Raw genomic sequence first — 20,140 nt, 5'->3', positions numbered from 1 at the left:
GAGCAATGAAATTTGCCACGCTCTCTGAGGGCAGCAGAGCCACAACAAGAATCAGATAAAATGGCGGCAGATAGTGATACAACGACAGAGCTAACTTCATTCAAAAGATCTGCTTCTTCAGTGTATATTTTTCTGAAAGATCATTCGATAAATTTAATCCTCCGTTTCTCCGAGAATAGTCGGGCGAAGGTTCAGCTCTGGACTGTTCCGTTTGACCCATTTGCTTCGTATGGTTTTCATCGAGCCTGCTATTCAAAGTTCACGAAGAAAGCTAATGTATAAACCGTGGGAGGACGCGAAAAGTAGGAGTTAAAAGGATCATTCCCAAGTCCTTATTCTCAAACTCTGTGGGGAAAGGTGTTGATATGAACCCTCTTATTAGTTTTACAGTTTGAACTGCACAATGCGAATGAAAACCTGAAAATAGCGACACTTGTTTGAATGACAGTGGAAGACAAAGTGAAAGTCACAAATAGAACATTCGGGGATGGAAAGAGATATGGGGAAAGGGTAGGGGTGCAAGCAGACAAGGTTTTTGTTTGTATTTGTAGCAGAGGAGGATAAACTACAAATCAAAAAGGTTCGTATTAACACTGTACAGTAACTTAGTGAGGCCTCATCTAGAGTATTGTGTTCAATTTTGATTACCACATTTAAATTTTGGAAATAATCAATCTGAGGAAGGACATAGCTGCCATAGAGAGGGTTCAGCCTTCAGCGTAGAGTGACTAGATTGATTCTGGGACTAGCTAGACTCAGCTATGAGGAGCGGCTGAAGGAGAGACAGGGCTTTATATATTAGAAAGGAGGCAGGTACGAGGGGATAGATTTACCGGGTTATCTAGTAGTTCCGTCAAGTTTTGTCCTACTTCTGGTGACATCATGATCAGATTTCTCCAAAGATCGATCTTTATCCTGCTCTACTTTCCGAAGATCTGGTGGAGACAACTTCGACCGTTGAAGCCATTACTCCATCCATGCAGTGCATACAAGCACTGCCTCTTCTTCCCTCAACCTCCCAGCATGGTTGACTTCTCCAGACTTTTGTTTTGCATGCAGGATGTCCTTCTAATATAGTGGCCTAATTTATTCAAGCATTGATTTGTTTGCTGTTTTTGCAATCCATGGAATTTTTATCAGTCTTCTCCAACACCACATTTCAAAAGTGTCAATCTTCTTCCTTTCTCTTTTCACTGTGCATGACAGTATCCGACCTTTATTTTTCGTGCGTAAAAAATAAGAAGCTAGGGAGGCGTTGATTGGTGCACGTATGTAGGCGATCCTAATGCACACGCGTGAATTTTTTCCCACGTGCAGAAGCTGTCATTCGACGGCAGACCGCCGATGAGTGAGGACATGTAAGTGAGTGCCGTCGGATTTTCGTTTTTGACAAAATGACGGAAAAACTTGAACAACGCTACTGCATCAAATTTTGTGTAAAGCTTGGCGATTCCCAAGTGGAAACGATCCGCAAGATTCAACACCGTTCATTCCATTATGAAGGAGGATTTGGGCTTCAGGAGAATCTCAGCGAAGTTCGTGCCAAAGCTGCTAACGATTGAGCAGAAGCAACTCCGTTTGGAGATCGCACAGGACATGCTGGAGACTGTGAACAGCGATCCCAGCTTCCTCAACACAGTGATCACTGGCGATGAGTCCTGGGTTTATGGGTACGACCCAGAAACCAAGTCGCAGTCATCACAATGGAAGCATCCAAAATCCCCGAGGCCAAAAAACACAAAATTTGATGCAGTAGCGTTGTTCAAGTTTTTCCGTCATTTTGTCAAAAACGAAAATCCGACGGCGCTCACTTACATGTCCTCACTCATCGGCGGTCTGCCGTCGAATGACAGCTTCTGCAGGTGGGAAAAAATTCACGCGTGTGCATTAGGATCGCCTACATACGTGCACCAATCAACGCCTCCCTAGCTTCTTCTTTTTTACGCACGAAAAATAAAGGTCGGATACTTTTTGAACACACTACGTACATGCATACAATGCTCTGTTCATGACTTGCATCCATCATCCACCAGCCTCCTCTTGGTTTGTTTTGTCACATCTTTGTCTTTCTAGAACCTTGTGCATTCTGACAATGCTGTTCTCCCCAATGTTAGCTGGTTATTAATTACTCCTCCACTTTCTCCACTCACTTCAATATTAGAACCCAGGAAGATGAAACTCTGTACTATTCCCACATCATTGTCTCCCAATATGAACATGTCAATTTTCTCAGTTGATAAGATTTGAGTCTTTCTTCGGTTTAAATACCTTTCCCTCTTCACAGAAGTTTCAGTTTGTCTGCAGAAGTTTCCTGAAGTCATCTTTACTTTCTACTAACAGAGCTGTATCGTCAGCCTACCTTAGATTGTTGATGCGTCTTCCTCCAATGTTGACTCCGGCCTCTGCCATGGAAGTTTGATTTCCTCTTGATGTATTCACGATACAGATTGAACAAGTAAGGGGAAAGCATGGTGACATTTTTCAAAAACTTCACCAGACTTGGCAGGAAATGGTGAGAGCGTTCACTCTGAGTCTGGGCATTTAAAAATTAGATAAAAAACAAGCATAGGTTGGTAATAATATAGCACAAGCTTTGATGGGATAATGGCCTCCTCCTGTGTTGAGGTTCCTTTTATGATGCATCGCTGTTTGACTCCTTTTCCAATTCCAAATAATTCTGTCGCTCCATACTCTGTTCTTTACTGTAGACTCCGAAGACTTTACTGTAGACTTTACTCTTTACTGTAGAACTCTGTTCTTGTTTGGTGTACAGTGGAGTGGTCCAAAAATTTGAAGATTGGATTTTCATTTCTCCACAAGCCTGCCCCTATTCCTATTGAAGAAAGTAGTTTGTGGTGAAAATTTGAGCTTGATTGGACAATATTTAGAGGTTGCTCAAAATGTTGACAAATTTTAATGAATAATAAGATACAGAATTTTTAGCATCATACATCAATTCATAGATAATTATCTATTTTCAATTACTCAAATTATTTATTATTGTTATTGTTGTTGTTTGTTTGGAAACGAATAAATAATTATGTACAATGTACCATTGCACAATGTACATGTATGTTCAATAATTGTTCATTGTTCAATGTTCATTCATATCGTCAAATTAAGATTAAAAACAAATCAGTAGATTAAACTTTCATGTATTAATTTGACAATAAATCATTTATCGGAAAAAATAAATCATCCATCAGAAAATATAAAATATCTATCAGAGACGATAAAACAAATCTATCAGAACAATTAAAACAAAGTAAACATCAGAATACACATAATTTGAATGATTTTACGTAACATTGTTTTCAGAAACTTGTGTTTCAAAACATTGCCTACTTCTTTGACAAGATGGCTTTGGTTGACACTGGAAAGTTTTCACGATGAAGTTTCACAACTCTCAACACAAATTGCTTCTGCTCTTCATTCTTGGTCAGAGTGTCATGGAAAGTTTGGATGAGAGCAACACCTCGCTCAGCAGAGTCATTGATAACCTTCATGCTGCGTATCTTCTTCTCAAGCTCTTGGTATGAGTTGTCTGTGTTCCAGAGGTGTGGCTCCTTTTCCAGAAAGCTCAGTGATACTTCTTTGTCAGACTCTGAGATGACAACACCAAATAATTCAAGAGATCGACTTGTGATGTAGGTGTCCACTGAGTCAGAAAGCCTGAAGGCTTTAGCATCTATCCTATGAAGATTGTTTGGCTTTGGAGCCCGCTTGAAGTTCTTCACCATCTTTGCCTTTGTCTCATCATCCACGCGGCTATCAAAAAGTGCTAATGCAGCAAGGTGTTCTGACAAATACCAGAGGTGTCTAGTGAAGGCTTTGACAGCAGTTTCACAGACAACCATATCTGGGTAAGAATCAAGGGTTGAAAGAAGAAGCAAATCATTGAGATGTGCCTTTGTGGGTAGCGGCGCCTCATGCCAGAATCTCGCATACACAAGTGCAACAAAAAGAGCAATCTGTGTAATTCCCTTCAATTCACGTGATGTTAGCTTTATTTGGTCTTTGAAGAGAACCATCTTGAGAGAATATATGGCTTATTATTGCTTGAGAGCATATATCCCCCATATATTATTTCCTTTTCAGACTTGCCCAGCAACCAAACTGTGGAAGAGCTGCGAGTTTCTGCCATCTGAAAAAAACAGGAAAAATTAAAAATGTTATTTTTTGAGCAACCTCTAAATAAGTTCCAATTGACCTCATGTTTGGTTCATATGATCTTTATAAACATAGGAACAAGGGCAGCCTTGTGGAGCATGGATTTTTAATAGTATTAAATATTACATATATCTGTGGACCACCCGAGACTGTACAGACTTCTAATCTGACATCAGGTGCCCCATTTATCTCAACATAATCCTCATCAATTGATGATCAACACAATCAAAAGCTTTGCTATAAACCATGAAACAGAGATACACCTTCCTTTGATATTCCCTTGCTTTTTTCATGATCCACCTCAGATTTGTGATGTTTTTTTGTATGCAAGGTCAAAGCTCATGGAAGAATGAGAACCCTGTACGGATCAGAACGCAACAGAATGAAAGGAACAGCAAAAGAGGGGGGGGGGGGGGGAAACCCCCAACAGCAGGTTTGTACGATAAAATATAGGGAGACTTGGCCAAATATTGGAAGTGGGGAGGAAAGAGAGGTTGGGGAAGATGCAGAGGATGGACAAGATTGATACAGAAGCAAACTCACAGGAAGGAGAAACTGGAAATTTGGAAGGATGTAGGAGAGAGGTTGACGGGGTAGAAAAGATCATGGTTTCGGATGGGCGATGATCTGAGATGGTGGTGAACAACTGTCTTGAAGACCTGGTGGAAAGAAAGAGATTGAAGAGGATGTGGAAGTTGGTTTGAGAAAAAAGAACAGAAAAAGAGGAACTAATGAGTGGAGGTGCGCAGTGATCCTGGATTCAGGTAGTTTCACCAGAAGGGGTTGGTGGTGGAACGTGTGAGCCCTGCAGAAGAAACCTGGGGGTAGGGTGGGCAAAGCACAGAAAGAGCAGAGGGTGCAAGACCAGAAGCCGTAGAAGAAACCGATAATGAAGGGCATAGACAGAATATGATATTATGGAGGTAATTAATGATAATGGAGTGTATAGACAGAATATGATATTATGGAGGTAATTAATGATAATGGAGTGTATAGACAGAATATGATATTATGGAGGTAATTAATGATAATGGAGGGCATAGACAGAATATGATATTATGGAGGTAATTAATGATAATGGAGGGTATAGACAGTTCGGTGACGATCCTGAAAAGAGCCCTTGGAACAAAACTCTGAAAAAGTTGAACATTTTGGTCCATGAACCGTGATCCCTTACCTGGGAGGACTCCGTTCCGCCTCATGAAACCCGCAAATGGAGATAACAACCAACGACACACACACACACACACACACACACACACACACACACACACACACACACACACACACACACACACACACTGATACACACGGCTCTCTTATAGTATAGATAGTTGGACAAAACGAGCTCTTTCATTCCGTTTTAATTGTCACAAATATAGGGGGAAAAAAACGTATTCCTATATTTGCGTACGTAATAAATATATGGCCAGCATGAAGTAAATAGGTTGTCGCGGTTAATTTTCTCGTATTAACAAACGGACTGAAATACTTCTCGTTGATTTTAAGATGTAAAACAAAAGTCGCCAACATTAACCTCATCACGGCCACGTGACGGGTTTTGTGACGTCACCCATGCGCCATGACGTCATGTAAAACGAAGCCCGATTCTCACGGCGTCGTTTAAATTGTAATCCAACGCGATGGCTCGAACGAGGCAAACGGTCCGATTTGTTTGACTAAACGTCGTGAGATCTTGTGCAGAGGAAAAATAAACGAACGAGGAATAAATAGTCCAGGAGCCAGAATCTGCTCAAAATGGTTTCGTGCAACACCCACTACACAGTTGGTTTGTCACTTCCAGGTGATTGGAGAACATCTATAGAACAAATCCAGCCCTGATGTACAGTTGAATTGTGGCAGCAACAATACATGGCAGCCACTTTTCTATGAGGGGGGGTGGTGTCCGAGGCGTAAATCTGAGATTTTGACGGATTTCATTTATTTATTTTTTCTCTTAGCCCCTCCAGGCAAGATACATCCAATTTTGTTGTGAAAGTTTCATTCATGAGTATGAGACATCTATATGTGTATGTTATAAAATAGTTTCATATTTCGCATGTCACAGCTGTTCATATAATTATGCAAAAATAATATCGCCTAATTCGAGGAATTCCCGAAATTTCCAAATATTTTGCTATCAAACATTTTACACAGTTGTCTATGCGTTGAAATAGTATTGATGTGATGAAATATCATATTATTGTCGTAGCATGAAACTGCACTTTGTATTTTGCAGTTGTCTGAATAAGAAGCAAGGAACATAACAACCTAAGCATAGCGAGCGAGAGTAGTGCAGAGGAATCTTTCCCACTTCTACCACAAAAACGCATGAAACTAATCGATTGGAAAAAATGCATCATCTGCCAAACAAGCACAGCTTCAGATTTAAGGAAAGCAGGTGATGAAGGAATTGCAACGTTTGTATCAGCTGCAAAATACAGTGTATGTGTGTGTGTTTATACACTTGTTTATTTTATATATGTATGTTTATTTTAATAATACAACAAATAACAGTTATGTGCTTACATTGTAATGTTCAGTGAATGACTATGGTTATGATACGCAGCCAGATTTGACCTGGTGAGATATTTTTGCTGAGATAACTTGTGGACTTTTGGTCATAACAGGAGTGAGGTTGATGATTTAAGGGGAAATGAAATCTATATTTTTCTGACTTTACTTAAGGATTGTCCAATTTTGTTTCTTGAAAAGATCATAAAGATATATCATATTACAACCATAACCACATTTGAACAACAAAGATAATATTGCATAATTACAGTCGAAAAGCATAAACTACATATTTCAGCGATTTTGTGTGTTTTGGGTATAATAATTTTTTTTTTTAAATCATACTCGAACAGCATAACGAAAATCCCCTCATACTTCCCACTATCCTTTTAATTATAATGTTGAAGAATCCCTGTTGGAAGAGCAGAAAAAACAAAAATACAAAAAAAAATCGTCAATTTCGAGCTTTACGCTACCCCCTTAATAGAAAAGTGGCTGCCATTTATTGTTGCTGCCACAATTTAACTGTCCGAGAGCCCGAGAGCAGACCGCAAGATGCTGAAAGACTCTAAGAACCCCAGAATGTCATCACGGGACCTACAGGTAGCTCTTGCCACTGTTGATGTCAAAGTGCACGAGTCTACCATTAGAAACAGGCTGCACAAATTTGATCTACATGGGAGGTGTGCCAGGAGGAAACCTTTGCTGTCCAGAAAGAACATCAGGGCAAGACTAAAGTTTGCCAATGAACACCTAGGCAAAGACCAGCACTTCTGGAACAATGTGCTCTGGACAGATGAGTCAAAGGTAGAGCTATTTGGCCACAGTACCAGAAGACATGTTTGGCGAAAACCAAAGACAGCATTTGACCACAAGAACCTGATACCAACTGTAAAGCATGGTGGTGGAAATATTATGGTTTGGGGCAGCTTTGCTGCATCAGGGCCTGGGCAGCTCACCATCATAGAATCCACTATGAATTCTTCATTGTACCAGAGGGTGCTTGAGGATAATGTGAGGCCATCTGTGGGAAAGTTGAAGCTCAACCGAAGGTGGACCTTGCAACATGACAATGACCCTAAACATACCAGTAAATCCACCAAGGAATGGCTGAAAAGAAAGAAATGGAGGGTTCTGGAATGGTCAAGTCAAACCCCGAATCTAAATCCCATCAAGATGTTGTGGGGGGGGATTTGAAACGAGCTGTGCATGCAAGAAACCCCTCAAACGTCGCACAGCTGAAAGAATTCTGCATGGAGGAGTGGGCAAAAATTTCTCCCAGTCGATGTCAGAGACTGGTAGACAGTTATAAGAAACGCCTACTTGAGGATGTTTCTGCCAAAGGGGGCAATACCACCTATTAGAGCCAAGGGTGTACTTACTTTTTCCACATGCGAAATTTGCATTTATGTTTATTAAAATTATACAATGGACTACAAAATATAAATGTGTCATGATATTTGTTATATTATATCACCTTTATCTATCAATATTGTTGAAATGAAGATCAAATAGCTGTATGTTGAAATATGTTGAAAAAGTCAAAACTTTACATGGGGTGTACTTACTTTTTCACATGACTGTAATTGTCCGAACAGTAGACAGTAATTTTCTTGTGTAAATATGGAGAAGGACGGAGCCTTGCTTGCAATAAATACATAAATACGCTTTGTTATGAGAATCGCTAATTTTTTTAAATTGTAGATTTCACTCTATATTTTGACACTTATTTAGTCCACGAGCTCCGATCCTCAAATCCGAACATATATTTCGAGTACACTACTCACAATAAGTTAGGGATATTGTGGGAGTGAGTTAATTTTTTTATAGGGGTTAGCGTTATGGTATTGAAATCAAGAATGCTGTGTTTTTTCACATTCATTAATAACCATAGAATTAGGACCAACAACTTTTTTCAACATAATTAATACACAAAATCAACTACACCGAAGAACCTGCCAATATCCCTAATATAACTTATTGTGAGTAGTGTACATGCTTTAATTCATGTATGAGAGCCCATCATGGAAAATCGCATCATCTTACTATAATTCACCAAATGTCTGTCCATCCGTTTGAAGGTACCGCAAAAACGGCTCAACCGATCGCAACGATATTTTGGATGGGTATTCCTGGGACCCCTGGGAGTAAAATAAGCTATATTGTTTTTCCAATTTTTCCAAGTTTTCCAGTTTTCCAAACACGATGGAATAATATTTACCGATATGAACAGTGATGTGGCTTTTGTTGAAATTCAACAAATGCTCTTTATTGTACGTACCAGAAGAGAGTAGATCGACTCCTGACGAACTCTTCCTATATAAACGTGCGGCTCCGAAGTAACACGGCAGCGTGTGCAAAGCAACTGAGAAACAGGTGTAGCGGCCGCTTCCGTGTTACAGATTCGGCGCGCACTCTTCACACATAAACGTGTGACTGAGAAAGATGTGCAGCGGCCGCTTCTGTTTTGCAGAATTCAATCCTTTTTCAAAATGGGCGCCATGTACTGTTTAGATTTTGATGATTTGCGTGTGATATGATTCAACGGATGTTTATATGAATCGTTTAAAATTAAAAAAAGCCTTCAATTTCTTATATTTTGCCTTTTAATTTGGGCTTCCCAATTGAAGCCCTGCCCATAGGGCGGGTACCGTTGCTAGTATAATTAATGCATGAAATCACTCCAAGCTCCTAATTTGAAAACTATAGCACCTACAAAAGCGATATATACAGCGACTCGTAGGTATGAAGATCAGACATTCAATGATATGAGTGAGGAAAGTGAAAAAATTAATTGAGAGCTTTATCATACAGAAACCGTTGCAGCCTGTTCTAAGTCGAGGCACTGTTGAGAGGCCGAAACAAAATGGCTGCTTAAGATCCCTGCATGGTGACAGCCAGCTGACCATGATGGCACTCTATGCTATCACCTTGGTAAGGTTTTTTTTAATTTTTGTTTTTTTTATGATGAGCACCCCATAAATTATCTTCGAAAGGGGTGTTTAAATTTACACAAATACCCAATTTTCATTCATGCACTCCCATGGAGTTCTCTTAGTATGCATGCAAAGTTTGGGGCAGCTAGATTGAATGGTTTTGGAGTTATGGAGGAGGCACACACACAATGACACACAATGACACACACACTTTCTCTTTTCTTATTATAGATGGAAAACACAAATGAATAAAATGTACAATTTATTTTAACTGTTTTGTCAAGTTTAGTTTGAGTACAAAGAGGATGTGGATGGGCTTTGCATTTTGAGATGCTTTCTAGTTATTTTTGAATGAACAGGTAACCCGCAAGTCTTGTCCTGCTGAATTGTGACGCGCCGTTATGCAGAAGTGAGTAATTTGACTCCAGCTCTGCTGCAAGAAGACGGTGGGAGGTGTTGGAATGGAGAATTTGCTGTCGGCTCGCGAGTAGATGGGTGGTGGAGAGGCGGGTGGGTGCTATGTGTTCCTTGACTGACAGGCATGCCTGTGCCGTGCGGAAAACGGGAATTACTGTGGGAGACTTCAGCACGATCTCGCCCTGTGCGCCAAACTCTCTCGTGCTCGATCCTGCGAATGCACGCGCGAATCATCCTGTGGGATTTTCCACATGGATAGGGGAGGCAGGGAGAGAGGGGGTGCTGGAAGTTTGGGGTGAAGTAGAGACACAGACAGACAGACAAATACAGAGACACAGACAATAACTGTGCGTCCTCTCAGCGAGACTGAGGTCATCACGCGGTTCCATTCATTCCCAAACAACTCATTTGGGGATTTTATTTTTATTCTGGACCCTAAACATGGGCGGCTTCTTGTTGGGTTTGTGGGATGGCTCTCCCCCTCCTCTCGTTCCCCTTCCCCCGACCCGCCCCTCTGCGGTCCCTCGTATTTTTTGTTCACACACATAGTCCGTAAATCTTACAATGAAATGGTTATGAATGTAATCAATGTTCAGAATCTAATTTAATCATCACATGTTTTGATAGTTTTTGCCCGACAGGATGGTGCAGATGCAGTGAGTGCACTGACCTTTGACCTGTCTAAGTCTAACCTCACTATAAGCTGTCGGATTGGGTTTTTTTTCGCGAGCAGGGTGTTGTATCATGCAAAGTGGCTCGTTCCTTGGATGGACTTTAAGCCGGGTATCCCATCTACTCGCATTAGTTGGAGGACGTTAAAGATCCCACTGTATTTTTGTGAAGAGTGGGCGAGTCATCGCCGGCTCCCTGAACAAACTACAAATTCCTGTCCAAACACCAACAGGAAGGCGAGGCAACCCTGAACAGCCGGTTCGTGAAAGACTTGGGCAGAAAACTTTCTCCATCCAACCCCACAAATTAACTAGTAGTAGTAATAGTAGTTGTAGGGTATACAATGTCATGGCAAGGTAGTACCAAGTGGAGTGCTTGATAAAAGGTTTATGGGATAAGAAATATTTTAATGCTTTGAGGGTAAAGAAACGTAATTACCACGTCTTATAAATTCTGGTTTGTGAGCACGTGCGGTCCAAGTCCAACAAAGGTCGGACAAAGCCTAATTAGAGACCACTCTCACGACGTGACTCGAGCTATTGAACGAGACTTGAGACATAAACAGACACACACAGGGACGCGATTGTGTGCGCAGACAGGTCGAGGCGACATCTCGGGCCGAACTGAGTGTTCGTGCTTTCGAAGCGCGTAGGCCGTTCCGATCGGACCCCCCGTGGGACCCCCTGGTGCGCGTGCGCGGCAGACCCGGCTCGCGGACGTGTCTGCGTGCGAACTGTCACGGACTCGCTGTGACCTTTTGTGACATCCCCGCTCCCGTGCAGTGGTGCTCTTATAAGGAGAGAGAGAGAACTTACGCTGCCGTGTTTAATTACAATGGCCGCCGTTGTGTAATCGTCCCTTCGGGGCTATCAGTATCTGTCTGCGTGTCTGACTGTCAAGTCCGTCTGCAACCTTGTCTCACTGCTGTGTAATCATGGGCTGTTTTATACCATCCGTGTGATTAAACACGATGTCGTCTGTCAGATATCACTGTCTTTATGTAAATGCTGTTTAATTGCCTCGATTTCCACCTTTGTCTCCACGTCACAATGGTTGCCTTGACGTCACAATGGTCCTTGGGAGGGGGCAGAGCGGGTAGAGGTCGTTACATCATGATCAAATATCAAAACAGACGGGAGAAGATAACACCAGACTGACCAGCCATTAGTGGCTTTTCTCATGGGATATTGACCGGAAGTGTCTGCTCCTATATCTAGCCTTCCAATCACTCCCTCCAAATCCCAGTCTGGAAAATCCCAGCTGGACTCCCACGCTCTCTTTCTTTCTTTATTTCTCTCTTCTCTTTTCATATCTCTCTCTCTCTCTCTCTCTCTCCCTCTCTTCCTCTCTCCCGGTGTCTCTGTCTGTCTCTCTCTCTCTCCCCTTCTCTCTCTCTCTCTCTCTCTCCCTCCCTCAAGCTGGTGTCTCTATCCTCGCTTTTCATCGCACACGTCCATCTCAATGCTGCGGATTCCCGAAGTTCATCCAAATGTCGATAGCTATATTTTAAAGTCGATTTCATAATCTGAATGTATTTATGGAACTATAGCTCGAGCTATGCAGGCATTTCACCAGAAAATGTCATAACAATGAGCGGACAATTTACATTTTCTTTCACTCCCATCTCCAATGAGTTGTTGTTCTTTTCAGTGTTTGTATTCTGTTTGTATTCTGTAGTCGAGGAGTTTGTTTTTCCTGAATGCTACATATACCTTGATGTCAGTTTTTAAAACAAATACAGGTGTCGAGGCTCTTGGAAGGGCAGAACATCCCTGGCATGTCATCAATTCCCAAACGAGGCGTGAGTTCTGGGGATTCCCAGCAGTCCCATAGCCAACTTCACATAAATTTTTTGGAGTAAACAGAGGCCAGGTAAGAAAATAACTATAGGCAAGCCAAAAGAGAATAGGTAAGTTTAAGTCGATAAACTGATAGATTTAATTAATGTAGTGTTGATGTAGCCTAGGCATGATGGGCCAAATGGCCTCTTGCTGCGTCAAAGTTCATTATGTAAGAGATGGGAAAGGGTCAATAGAAAGAAAGTGGGGATGAAGGGAAATTGATGGATGACAACGTATAAGAGAGGAGTTTGGGCTGGCAGAATGACCTTTGTGCTGTCTAGTCTCGGTTCGATTCCAGACCTGACCGTAAGTTGTCACTCATGTGTTAAGCAGGCAGTGTTGGTTGCATCAATAAGTATGCTATGTGTTGGAATGCATGGTGGTGGTGGTTCGTATGCAGCCTGTGGTTGCTTGGCTGCATCATTTTCTGGGGGCACAGCTGTGCCACTGAAGCAATGCCCCCCATTACCAGTCTGCTGGTACTCATTTTGCTAACCTCGGAAGGATGACAGGCTGAATCAACCCAACTGCTGTTAATTCAACGCCATGACAGGGGCTCAAACGCAGGACCCTAAGATCTCAAGCCAGCCACCTTAACCGTTAAGCCACCACCAATGATTGACCAGCATTAGTTGGTGGAAGTTCAATATCCCATAGTGTGTTTCACAAAGAGCACCAGGCGATTTTGGCAGCATTAACAGATTCCAAATTCCTGCCCTACACTGTCATGACCAGCTGTTGATCCCATGCCACGTTATAGTTGTGGCGCTCAAAGCGGTCTCACCCTCAGTGCGGCAGAGGCCTTGGACAACGATTTTTCACATTGACCAAGAGAGAGAGAGACACACACAAACACACAGATGGAGTCCTCCCTCCCAGGACAAAAAGTACCACCTTCTCTTCGGTAAGGGCTCACGGTTCATGGACCAAGCTGTTAACTTTTTCAGAGTTTTGTTCCAAGGGCTTTTTTCAGGATTGTCACCGAACCCCAAATTGCCTCCAGTTGTAGTTCATTTGTGGTAATATTCCCGGGGATGGTTTTTAAAATCTCAGTAGGTTCTTCTTCATCATTCCTGTTGCTCCAATTATCACTGGTACAATTTCGACGCGCTTCAGCTTCCAAGATCTCTTGACCTCATTTTTGAGGTCCTGGTATTTGGTTATTTTCTTGATTTCTGTGTTGTTAAGGCCAAAATCGCTGGGTACTGATATCTCGATCATAAATGCTGTCTTTTCCTTTTTGTTCCTGAGTACAATGTCTGGACACAATGCTTTGTTTTCTATGTTCACGCTTGATGGAATCATCAGGTCGTACGTGAGCATGACGTCCTCATTTTTAACGATTGCCCTTGGTTCGTGTTTCCCTGAGTTTTCTGGAACTGGGATGTTGAAATTTTTGCAGATTTGCCAATGAACCACTTTGCATACTTTGTTGTGCCGTTGTGTGTAAAGTTGTTCTGATAATAGTTTTATGCATCCCGAGAGCAGGTGACTAGTGCTTTCTGTTTCTGTCTTGCAGAATCTACACTTGTCCGTCTGGCTCAGTCCCGCCATCTTTTTTAATCCATTGGTGTTGTGTCCTTGATCTTGGGCATTTATTATGATTCGTTCTCCGTCCCAGTTGAGCTGACCTCTTCTTCATCATTCCAATGAGCCTTCTTTGTCTATCCCCACTCTGTCCAATTATTTTTTTGTATTTACCTGCTCTTTTGTCATTCTCCCAGTTGTTGGTGTATATTTCTTGATATTTATATATATATATATACAGTATATATATATATATATATATATATATATATATATATGACTCCATGGTAAGATCTCCAACCTTTAATTGAACAAACAATGACTCAACGTTTCGATTAACAACATTTGAAGCCACACGCCTCCGTTAATCTTCCTCAAGAGTGATAAAATCATCTCAACATCCCCTTATATGCAAAGTGGGAGGGGTCTCCGGTCACGAGAGCGGTGTGATACGGTTTCATTGGCTGTCCAGCTTTGCCCACCCCACTTTGCATATACCCCGCCCACTTTGCATATAAGGGGATGTTGAGATGATTTTATCACTCTTGAGGAAGATAAACGGAGGCGTGTGGCTTCACATGTTGTTAATCGAAACGTTGTCATTGTTTGTTCAATTAAAGGTTGGAGATCTTACAATGGAGTCATTTGGATTTACTCCAAACCGCAAATCTTTGCTTATACGTATATATATATATATATATATATATATATATAATATATATATATATATATATATATATATATATATATATATATATATATATATATATTATATATATATATATACTGTATATATATATATATATATATATATATATATATATATATATACTGTATATATATATATATATATATATATATATATATATATATATATATATATATATATATATATATATATATATATATATATATATATATATTGTCTTTTTTGCAATTGTTGGGGCTGTATTTGTTGCTGTTTCATTTGGCATCTGCCAAATGCCAAACCTCAGAGATGGAATGGAGATTTACCGGGTCTCAAACTATCCACCTTCGTTAGCGTGTTTGTGTTTGCACAAAATGTGTGCAATATGTCATACACAAGACATGTGTACACAACATACCACTATACAACATGTCACATATAACATGTGTGTATACAGTATAACATGTGCCCAATGTGTCTACAACACATAAAAAATAACGTGTGCATACCATAGACAGCATATGATGCCATGCAAAATAAAACAAAATATGCCAAAAAAATCCGAAGCAAAACCAAAGCCAAACGTGTATAAACCATAATCGTGCATGTGTACGTACAAATCACGACCCATGCACGTGTGTGTGTGCTCGTGCATGCGTGTGTCATCTCCACCGGTACTCATCTTTCTCAGGCCCTCCTTCCACTCAGTTCCGCCAAATCTCAGGCCCTCCTTCCACTTGGGTCTGCCAAATGTCAGGTCCGCCAAATCTCAGGTCGCCCTTCCCCTTGGGTCTGCCAAATCTTTATGCCCCCCTTCCACTTAGGTCTGCCAAATCCCAGGCCACCTTCCACTCAGGTCCACCAAATCTCAGGCCCCCTTCGACTCGGGTCCGCCAAATCTCAGGCCCCTTCCACTCGGGTCCACCAAATCTCAGGGCCCCTTCCACTCGGGTCTGCCACATTATTACACTTTCTCTGTTTAACAAGATTTTAAAAATAAGGTTTCAGAAATCAATTGGTGATAAATGCAAACATGTGCATCACGAGGAGTTTTCAGTAATGCCAGAGCATTACTGTATCTTGTACGCTTATTAAAAGCTGATATTCAAAATACTAGGGCATGCCCGTACTATATCTATATCTAAAATTATATCCCCCCCCTCTATTTACATGAAATGGTTTGGTCCAAAGCGAACGGCTTGCGAGTGGTGACAATCCCCCCCCTCTATTTACATGCAATGGTTTGGTCCAAAGCGAACGGCTTCCGGAGTTTGGTAAAGAAATCGCCATCGCGTGCACAAACGCGCAGGAAAGCGAATGAATCGCAAATTCGTTTTTATTAGTTGTAAAACATAGTTTAACGCCAACATAGTTTGCAAACGTGAAATAAATGAATACGCTCTCAAATGTGCCATCCGAGGCAGAGTGTGCCCGCCACGTTCGGCACACGCGATCGTTCGCTGCTCTCTGATTGGTTGAATCGTTTTTTGGACATAGCTCGGTAAGTAATTGTCCGATTAATATGAAACCTTGAAAAGGCACATCCTCGGGTCCCCAGCAATATACCTGGCAAGTTAAAAGTACATCGGACCCGTGGTTGTCGAGAAACAGCGGTCACAGACAAACGTACAGACAGACAGACAGAGATTACTGGAATTATAGATAGATGATTCCATATTTCACGATCGGAACTCATGACTGAAATAATAATGTCGAAGTCTTGAGTGAAATGAGAACAAAATGTTTAGCCTCTAAGCTGTCTAGCCTGGGTTTGATTCCCGACCCAGCTATAAACTTTCATCCTGGTGTTTCACAGACTGGATGAATCTTCAATGTGCATCCCGTCTTCCGACATTAGTTGATGGACGTTAATGATCCCCACGGTGTCCTTCACAAAGAGTGGGCGAGCTGTTGCCGGCGCTGTTGTGGAAGTACAGCTCATACATATGCTAATTATATTGTTGCGGTTTTTCGAAGCCTGTTCCCTTACAAAGGGGAGATGAAGCCCCTTTTTCCCTCTGGGTCTTCAAAACCGCGAGACCGAGTCGCCAGAAATCGTCCGGGCAGACGTGGAAAAGGGTTTCGGGACAAGTTCATGTGTACCTTGACTACCCACGCCACAGCGGAAGCGGGGATCGAGTCTCACACGAACCACGCATAATTGCGTACGCCCGAGCAGATGGCGTACCACGTGACTCGTGCTGTTATCTTCCTATAGAACCCGATCAGAGCGATCTAATTTGTACCATGCGAGACCAATGATGGAAGGGACAAAACGGTCGAATCAGAAGGAATAACAGATTTATTTACACTATTTACAGGGATTTGGTAGAAGAAAAGGGACACAGGGCAGAACTTAAGCAGTCGTATTTATTGCCCAGACACAGGCCCGATCACTCACACAGGGAAATGGAAGAAGAATGTTCGTGCGCCGAACGCACCTGCTTTGGTCGCTCCAGGAACAGCTCACCCGGCGTGGCCCTCTGGCGGTCACAGCACGTATCCCGGCGAAAGCAGGCAGGCGGGAAAATCCTCGCAGCACGTATATCGGCAAAGGCAGGCAGGAGGAAAAACGTGGCCCAGCGCGGGTTATCTTTTCAGCGCGATTAATACTGCGCAGAGCGCGGGGAGCAGGGCAAGTTCGTGTACAACATGATTATGCGCATCTCCTTCTGAACTCAACTCCGAACTAACTCAGCGCGTCTCCTCTGGGGTCTCATCTGAGTGCTCCAAACTCATAACTCACTCACGTGGGGGGCTCTGGGCACAGGGCTATATTGCCCCGCCCTAGCCGGACTCGAATGTTCCAAACCCCGCCTTTTGCCGCAGTGGTAAGTCACTCCCCTCGAGCCCTGATTGGCGGCTCACGCTTACCGATGGCTCCTCCTCTGCCTTCCTTCGGCCTTGGTCGACTTGTTCAGGCCTGCCGCGTGGTATTTCGGCGCCAATGCCAACCCAAAGCGCCATAAGGACACCTAATTTTCATTATCCTACTCAACGCAAAACTAACACAGGAAAGGACTACGCTTACATTTACTAAGAAATAACTGAGCTTAAACGAGGCTACATGTTGTAGTGTAACTAACTGAATGAATGAATGAATGATCGTTTTAAGGCCATTTGCCCCGCTAGAGTGGGGGTTAGCCTTGCGGGTCCCATGACAATCATGGTTCCCTTTTTGAGGCAATGTTTTTATGGCCGGATGTCCTTCCTGGCGCCAACCCTTGGTCGCCTCTTATGATGCGCAGGGCTACGGTGTACCTATTCTAAACCGGGGTACACACCGGGAGAAGTAATAACTAGGAGTGTAACTGTGTTTAATGTAGTGTAACAGTGTAACTGTGTGTAACTACTATAATGTAGTGTAACTAACTAGGAGGGGAAATTAACCTTTAATACAAAACCACAAAACCGCAACAATATGTATAATATAGCATGTATATTAAAGTAGTTCCATCATGGCTGCTCACTGAATCGGTGTGTCTCTATCATTCCCGGGCTTTCGGCTACTGTTACATGGAGGCAACGGCGCTACTCAGCGATTGTTAAATCGGTCAAATTGGAGTTAAGTCTGCAGTTATCGTTTTGGAGATCGTTCTGGGTCATGGCGAGGTTTAATCCACTAGAAAACTTTGACTTTTCAAAGCCTGCTGAATGGCCCTGCTGGAAACAGCAGTTCGATCGATACTCCGAAGCGACGAAGCTGACCGGAGAAACAGGAGAGGACCAAGTGAGTTCCCTTATTTATGCGATGGGTCCGGAGGCAGAAGATGTCGTGAGCACCTTTACCTATACACCTGCTGTTGATGGTGACCATCCTGGTGAAAATGAGAATGACTTGCAGACGGTGTTGAGGAAACTTGATGCCTATTTTATTCCCAAGTGTAACGTGATTCATGAAAGGGCTGTTTTCCAGTCAATGACACAGCAAGCGGATGAGTCTGTGGAAAAAATAGTGTGGCGCCTTTGCCCTGGTCCTGGGTACTGTGGTTTCCATGATAAAAATGAGGAAATCTGGGAGCAACTCGTGCTAGGAATTGCTGACAAGAAACTCACCTTGGAATTACAACTGAAGGCAGATCTCAATCTGGAAATGGCAATTCAGATGGCAAGAGAATGACAACTCGTTATAGATCAGATGGGTCTTAAAGAGGACCACTCAACTGCTGTGGAAGAGGTGAGCAGACAAAAGGACACATGACCAAGTGTACTCGCTGTGGAGGTTTTGCTCATAAAGACAGTCAGACGTGTCCAGCTGCCAAAGTAAAGTGCTACAGGTGCATGAAAATGGGGCACAACAGAAAATGTTGTCGTGTAAGGGCAGGTGACATCGTGATCGGTCATGAGGAAGATACCATGTTTCTGGGAGGTGTGAGTGTGCCGGATTCCCGAGATCATCCGTGGTGTGTGACGGTTGACTTGAACAACTGTTCGGTGTGCTTTAAAATAGACACTGGGGCAGGTGTGAATATTCTCAATAAAATAATGCTTGACAAACTTGCTCCAAAACCCAAATTGGAACCTGCGAAATTAGCACTTCTAGGTGTCAGTGGGGAAATCCAATGGGATGGTGTTTTCATGACCGATATTGTGCACAAGCAGCGATTATATCATGTGAAAATGTATGTGGTCAAGAACTGCACCAATAATTTTCTGAGGGGACCAACAACAAGTGCCATGGGACTGGTTTTGTACTCGGGTGAGATCCATGCTAGCATTTTTGCGGACATGGGTTGTCTGTGGTACAGCCCAGTAAAAATTCAGCTTCAAGACAATGCTGTACCTTACAGTGTTTCTACACCTAGGTGTGTATCGGCTCCTCTGTTGCCCAAGATAGAGGCTGAGCTTTAACGAATGGAAAGCAAGGGTGTCATTCATCGAGTGATGGAGCCAACTCCATGGTGCACCCCCATGGTGCTGGTTCTCAAGAAGTGGTAACATCCGAATTTGTGTTGACCTGAAACACCTGAACAAAACAGGTCATCGTGCGAAGTTTCAAATGCCTACAATGGATGAGATACTTCCCAAACTGGCTGGTGCTACTGTTTTTTTTTAAACGAGACGCTTCAAGTGGGTTTTGGTCAGTCCCACTCCATCCTGATTCGTGCAACGACACGACGTTCATCACTCCCTTTGGCAGGTACGCCTTTGATAGGTTACCTTTTGGCACTCCATCGGCACCAGAAATCTTCAAGAAAAGATGATGCAATTGCTGGAGGGTCACAGTGGAGTCTTATCATATGCTGATGATACACTGACTGGTCTTTGGAAGGACTCTCAAAGAACATGATGAAAATCTTGATCGAGTGCTCGAAACTCAAGAAATCTGGTCTCAAACTGAACCAGAAAAAGTGTGAATTCCGGAAGAACCAAGT

At 42.5% G+C, this 20,140-nt stretch overlaps 1 long non-coding RNA gene across 1 annotated transcript in view; it reads right to left on the bottom strand.

Moving 5' to 3' along the window:
- Positions 1-3,158: 3,158 nt before the first annotated feature.
- LOC137423612 (uncharacterized) overlaps positions 3,159-20,140 on the bottom strand; it is a 90,520-nt gene continuing 73,538 nt past the window's right edge. Inside the window, exons 2-3 of the long non-coding RNA XR_010983755.2 lie at positions 4,714-4,829; positions 3,159-4,144 (exon numbers count right to left, since the gene is read on the bottom strand). This is a non-coding gene — a long non-coding RNA (uncharacterized LOC137423612). The remainder of the gene's footprint in view (positions 4,145-4,713; positions 4,830-20,140) is intronic.

Source organism: Myxine glutinosa, chromosome 3 (genome assembly GCF_964187855.1).
Source record: "Myxine glutinosa chromosome 3, kmMyxGlut1.1, whole genome shotgun sequence".
Lineage (NCBI taxonomy): Eukaryota > Metazoa > Chordata > Myxini > Myxiniformes > Myxinidae > Myxine > Myxine glutinosa.
The sequence above is the reverse complement of the archived record's forward strand: the minus strand, read 5'-3'. Positions and strand labels throughout refer to the sequence as shown.